Consider the following 6,000-nt stretch of genomic DNA (forward strand, 5'->3'; position numbering starts at 1 on the left):
GGGTTTGTTTGTTTGTTTGTGGGTTGGAGGGGGGGGGGGGGTTGTTTGGTTTTTTTGGGTTTTTTTGTTACCATTTCCCAGCTTCCCGAGTTAACAGCCTCCTTCTTTCCTCCATGAACTACAGGGGACGCTTGAGGCCCCTGCACAGTTTGGGCCTGGAGCAAGCACTCCTGCTTTTTCTCAGTTTCCCTGACGTCTTGCAGCCTATGGACAGCATCCTGCAGCTCAGCCACCTGCTGCAGGACAGCCTCCACCAGGGAGCACCGAGTGCAGCCCTGCCCATTGCGCACCCTCCCCTCACCAGACCAGTGCAGGCACTCTCTACACCCCAAGCTCTGCGCTGCAGCCTCCGCTCTCATCGGCTCTGTCTGGGTGCCTACGTTGGCCACCGCCGCGGCAGCCAGAGCAGAGCTCCCAGCCGGGCCTGGTCATACGGCGAGGGCTCACCATCCTGCTCGTCTGGCCTATTTCTGTCCGCCCTGCTCGCCGCATTCCTAATCGCTCGCGCTCCCTGGGGCAGGCTTTTACCCACTCAGGGCTGGTGCCGCTTCTCTTGGCTCCGCCCCCTGTGAGTCAGCTGCTCGTGTCAGCTGAGCTGCCGGCTCCGGGGCAGGTCCTGTCGAGGACTTGAGGCTCTTGCCGCTCTGAGCTGAGGCTCCTGAACGCTGATCTCCCCCCAGCTCCGGTGTTGAAGGCGTCCTCTCTCGAGCTACTCACCTCAGCAATTCCCACTGAACTCTCTTCAACTCACTCCTCAAGTAGAATGTGAGACTAATGATTTTCCCCTTGTAACAGTGTTGGAGGTCCACAAAATATTGAGATTAGATCATCTTAAGGGGTCTGTGACTTTCTTAACCGATAGATGACCTCACTCATGATTAGCACATTTTGAACTGAAACCCGATCAGCAATATCGAAGGAGCTGTTAGCATGCCATTTGTGATAAGGAGTCTATCTATGCTTTGTAAAAATACCCTCAGTTAGTAACTCTAATTCTCAAAAATATCTTTGTATCTTTCTGCCACAGCCTCCATCTTTTTGCCTAGAGTTCAAAGGACAAAGATATACAACAGAATCAAAGAGAATAAAGTTACTGTTAAGGTTAGATATTTTTTTCCTGTGTTTATCTTTTTAGTTTGGAATAGAAAATAAATTCTGACATTCTTTGTGATCAACTCACATAATTATTGCTCACTTGTATGGAGGAATGTGGGGCAGGTCTGGAATATCCCAGTGAAGGTGAAAAGAAATTGAAAAAGGTTTGATAAGAATGCATAATGAGAGTACATGAAGAAGAACAACTCTGTTGACTACAAAACACAGTTGATCGAGTTGATACAAGACAAAAAAACCTTAGTGAAACTGAAAGCAGCTCATTAGAAAACAGTTCTGCTATCACTCTCTATATCACAGCCATTCTACATCCTGACCCATCTGCTTGCCTGTAATAATGAATTAATAATATTTCTAATCTTTGGTAACGTGTGTTTTATACAGTTATAAACTGGAACAAAAAAGAAGCCTCATTCTCAACCTTACATGTGCAATGCTATTTAAAACACCACAGTAGTTCTTCCATTCCTTCTGTTGTTGCATATTCATAATGAATATGTGAACAATTATGTGTACTATAGCAAAGTACCACCCTCATCTTCTTGATTCTCACCACTGGAACATAAGCATCCTCATCTGTAGGCTGAGAGATGCAGTACCCAGACGACTAATTCCATCCAATAGAGGGCAAAAGTAGATGCATACAGAACAGTTCTTACGCCATTACTTAATACTAAATTAAAGCATTTTTTCCTCCTTTCAGTGCTGTGAGGATGAAAGACAGGATTCTCCAAATAAAACAAAACAAAGGTGAAAAGAAGTGAAAGCACACCTGTTTTATCCAAGTATTAGGAAATTCAAGCATGCAATTCCCAGAGACCCGTATTACTAAGCCAAGACCACTACAACCTTCCTCCCTTCAGCAATACTCTATCAATGTCTCCTGAGCCTTGACTACAGTACCCCACAGTGGATGACTGCAATGAAACCAGGTGGCAGACTGAAGATGCAATCTTTTTTCCACTCAGTGTGGCTTCTTGCATGTACACTGTGCCCTCAAGAAGGCAAAAATTTTCCTGGTTAAAACTTGACAGCCATGCACCTTGTGATTGCTATACCTCCCAGTATGGAGAGGACTTAGTAGCTTGCTACTGCACTAATTGTTCTGAAGGCCTAGAGATCAGAGTGAAACAAGGATTTGAAGGTTCTACATTTATATACCTTCTGCCTGAAAAACAGCTGAAACATATGTTTATAAATATGTCATTAAAAGGAGCTATCTAAACAACAGCATCACTTTAACAATATTCTGCTCCCATAAAATCAATGTAGATTATAAATTCATCATCAGTGCACAGTATTACTACCTTTAGCACATTACCCAAATGGCCAGTTATTACTGAAAATATGTTTATTTTATTTGACTGAATATGTATACCCGTTTCTCCTATCAAGGTATTCAACTGATGAGTAATTAAAATAAACAACTGATTATCAGAATTGCTACTGGGGACACCACAACTACGCCTTTGTAATGGCTTTAAAAAAAGCAACAGCTGCTTTTCTAGGTCTTTCTGGCTCTATGTCACACAGAGATTATTGCAATACAGCTAGGGCCAAGTGTGATGCTGTATCCCAGTCAAGCCCCAAAAATGTGAAAGGCTAAAATCGACTAAAAAGAAAGTGACTCTAAATAATCACCTAGTAAATAACTGTTAAGTCCCAGTGCAGCCTTCAGTGCAATATACCAGATCTGTCATATCAGACTTCAAATAGTAATAATTTTAGTGAAACGAAAGCACTGTATTACTTTTTGTAGATGTGTATTTTTTCCTCTTCCCTATGGATTTAAGGCCAGCTGAAGTCCCTTTCACAACAAAGAGAAGTCCTTGCATTATGTGTTCTATTAAAAGAAATAACAGTTAATTGACAGACAGGACACAGTACTAAATTCCTACTGTGACTTAAAATACCACATAGCATCAGGCTTTGTCACACCCAGGTAAAGCTAGCTATGAGAGAAAGCTCTTGCATACAACAGCTCTGGGCAGCCTGCAAGAACAGATCTTGTGGATCAGGAAAGCCAAGTGGCAACTCAGTGGCAAGACGTGGCCCAAAGCCATGTTGTATCCAGCCTCAACCACATGGCAATCATCACTGCACATTGCTATTTGGACTTAGTCTGGAAGATTTCTAAAAATCAAGTGTATAAACGTGGCTGCATCTGGCCTGCCCAAATACCTCCCTGGGAATACAGTGGCCCTTATATAAAAGTTGGCTATCCCTGCTGTACATAGCCAGTGCTGGGTCAGCCAAAAGGCTGTGGGATTTGTGGCAGCATCCCAAAAGTTTTCGAGACTGTACAGCACCAGTTGTGATGTGCTGTGCTACTGCCTTGTGGCCAGTCCAAAGGGGTCTGTGTGTAGAAAATTCCAACCTAAATTTGGGGATGTGGGAATTCTCCCATTCACTATCAGTACAAATGCTCAGCAAAAATAACAATCTTCAAGCTTTGCTGAAGGACATTTCAAGGCTTACTACAGGGAAGACGCTATGCATCATTAGCAGGCCCAACCCAACATGCATTTTTGCATTTTAAAAAAGTTAAGTAGACGACTATCAGACCAAGGCAGCACTCTGCTGGCAGAGGGGAGCAGATTTCCCCTTTACATGGTATTTGCTAAACCAAACCCAAATCCTCCAGGGAACAGGGAATGGGACTAGGGTCGACGGGTTAGAAAAAGTGCTTATTTTAACCAAATATAAGCTAGTGTGCTAACACAAACCACCTAAATTTCCCTAGAAGGGTGGGAAAAGCGCATGTGTTTTTTATTTTCAAGTTCCACACTGTAATAATCATTTATCTTCCCAATTTATGTGAAAGTATAAATTAATATGCAGTTTTAACGTATCTAATATTTGAGGATGAAGACGGGAAGGCAGGAAAGAAATACATTATAATATTAGCATATGAAATACAAGGTCAGAAGAAAGTACAAGAGCTGAGATGGCAAGAAGCCAGAAGTTAGGACAGAGCAAACAAGTGATAACTAGTATTTGAACAGGAAGACCCAGTAACCAAAAATAATTGCACACGAAGGAGCAAACTCTGTAGACAAAGGGGAGGAAAGGGAAGCAGACTTATGCGAGAGAAACCTGAAATGCAGTTAAGAAACATGCTACAAAATGCAATGTACCTCTCAGGGCTCCCTTATATACTCAAAGCTAGGGCTACTACTCATGGGTTACCCTCAGCCAGACCCCACCACATCACCCTCTACAAGCCTAGTTGTAGAAACAGACTGTTTCCAGCTGAAGCTCAAACGGCCTCAAGACAGATTGCTAGGGACTACCAGGGATCAGATGTCCAGCTGCAAGTAAAGATACAACTGTTGTAGTAAGGTCTCCATCATGACTAGGCTCTCTAGAATCCAAACTGTTAATAAATAATGGGGAAGGACCATAATATTGCTTAATAAAAGAGGCAATGTGTCTGCAATGGCTTCTTTCACACAGTATCAGAACTATAATGGGCAGCAGATCCTTAATTGAGTGGGTTTCTTTAATTTCTCTTTTTTCTATCAGAAATGCTCTAAGGCAATCCAAAGCAATGTTTAATTAGGCATTTGCACCTGGCATTATAAAGCCAAATTAACAACACTGAATGTCTCAAGGAAACAAGCCAACAGTCCTAACCATGGTGACCAAGCCTAGTACATTTCTTATTTTAGGGCAAGTGTGTGTGCTGGAACTCTGGACTCTGGTTTTGCCATTAATTTCTGTGACATTGTCTTGCAGTTCCTGCTGCAATCTCATCAAATATGCCCTTTTTATTAATCTTTATGATACTTCTTTTTGCCTCTATTTAGCTGTGCACAGAGCAAAGTGTGTCTACAACTTCTAGCCCCTTTTCCTGTCCTAAGCAGCTGAAAGCATCATCAGTCTCATTCTGTGTTATCTTACAGGGCTTTTTAATTGCACACACACATACAGAGCAGGAATGTCAATAATGAATACACTCCAAAGTTAGTGCAAAAAAAACCACTATGATACAAAGGAATTCCAACACTACACAGCACATAGTGCCTACTACTTTTCTGTTTGGACATCATGCTTTACAGTTCCTTAAAGTCATATCTGCATTGCAAAGCAAACCCTATAATCTACCACAGGGGCAATCCTGTCTCCCCTAATCGTTTTGAATTACTAAGAGTTTCTTGCTAGCAAAGGCAGCGGGCAGAAATCTTTCATCTCATGATCAGTCCCTGCTGAAGTCACTAAGATGATCAGCACGGGCAAGAGCTGGGCAGAATTGGCACCATCATGACTTGTCTGAGATGGTCATACACATGATGTGTTAGCTAGATCAATACTGTTTCATAAGATAAAGATTATTAAAATTTACATTGGAGGTTTTTCAATATTCTTTGTGGGCTTCAGCCCCTCTTTTCATCAGTGAAAAACCAGATTAACACCAGTTTATAGACATGAAAAGATTCTACTCCTATTTGTAAAAGAGCTACAGTATGCTAAAAAAGGTGAAAGTGATAATCCCCTGTAGAAAAGAAGAATGCAAACAAATATCAACTAATCAAGAAACACATGCTGTTTTTCAAAATGCTAATATGAAGATTAATAGCTCTTCTTTGACATCCAAGAACCTTTGGAAACTCTTCATATTAAAACACTTTGTAAATCACTTTTAGAGAAAAAGCATTCAGGGAGCCCCGTTTCATCAACTTAACTACTTAGGAACCTTGATAACATTCAATAAAATTTCTTGTGCTCAGAATTTGCATCACTCTTCCTAGGATATGTAATTGTTTATCCTGCTTTACACCACTTTGCGTTGTTGTAGAGCCTTGAGAGAGAATTAGAAATGGTCAGAAAGTCTGTTCATTCCCTGTGTGTCTACACATCTTGGACTCAGTCCTGGTCCCAGTGAAG

This window comes from Neopsephotus bourkii, unplaced genomic scaffold, assembly GCF_033783945.1.
Source record: "Neopsephotus bourkii isolate Nb327-2 ecotype Australia unplaced genomic scaffold, CSIRO-AGI_Nbou_v1 NB_372, whole genome shotgun sequence".
Lineage (NCBI taxonomy): Eukaryota > Metazoa > Chordata > Aves > Psittaciformes > Psittacidae > Neopsephotus > Neopsephotus bourkii.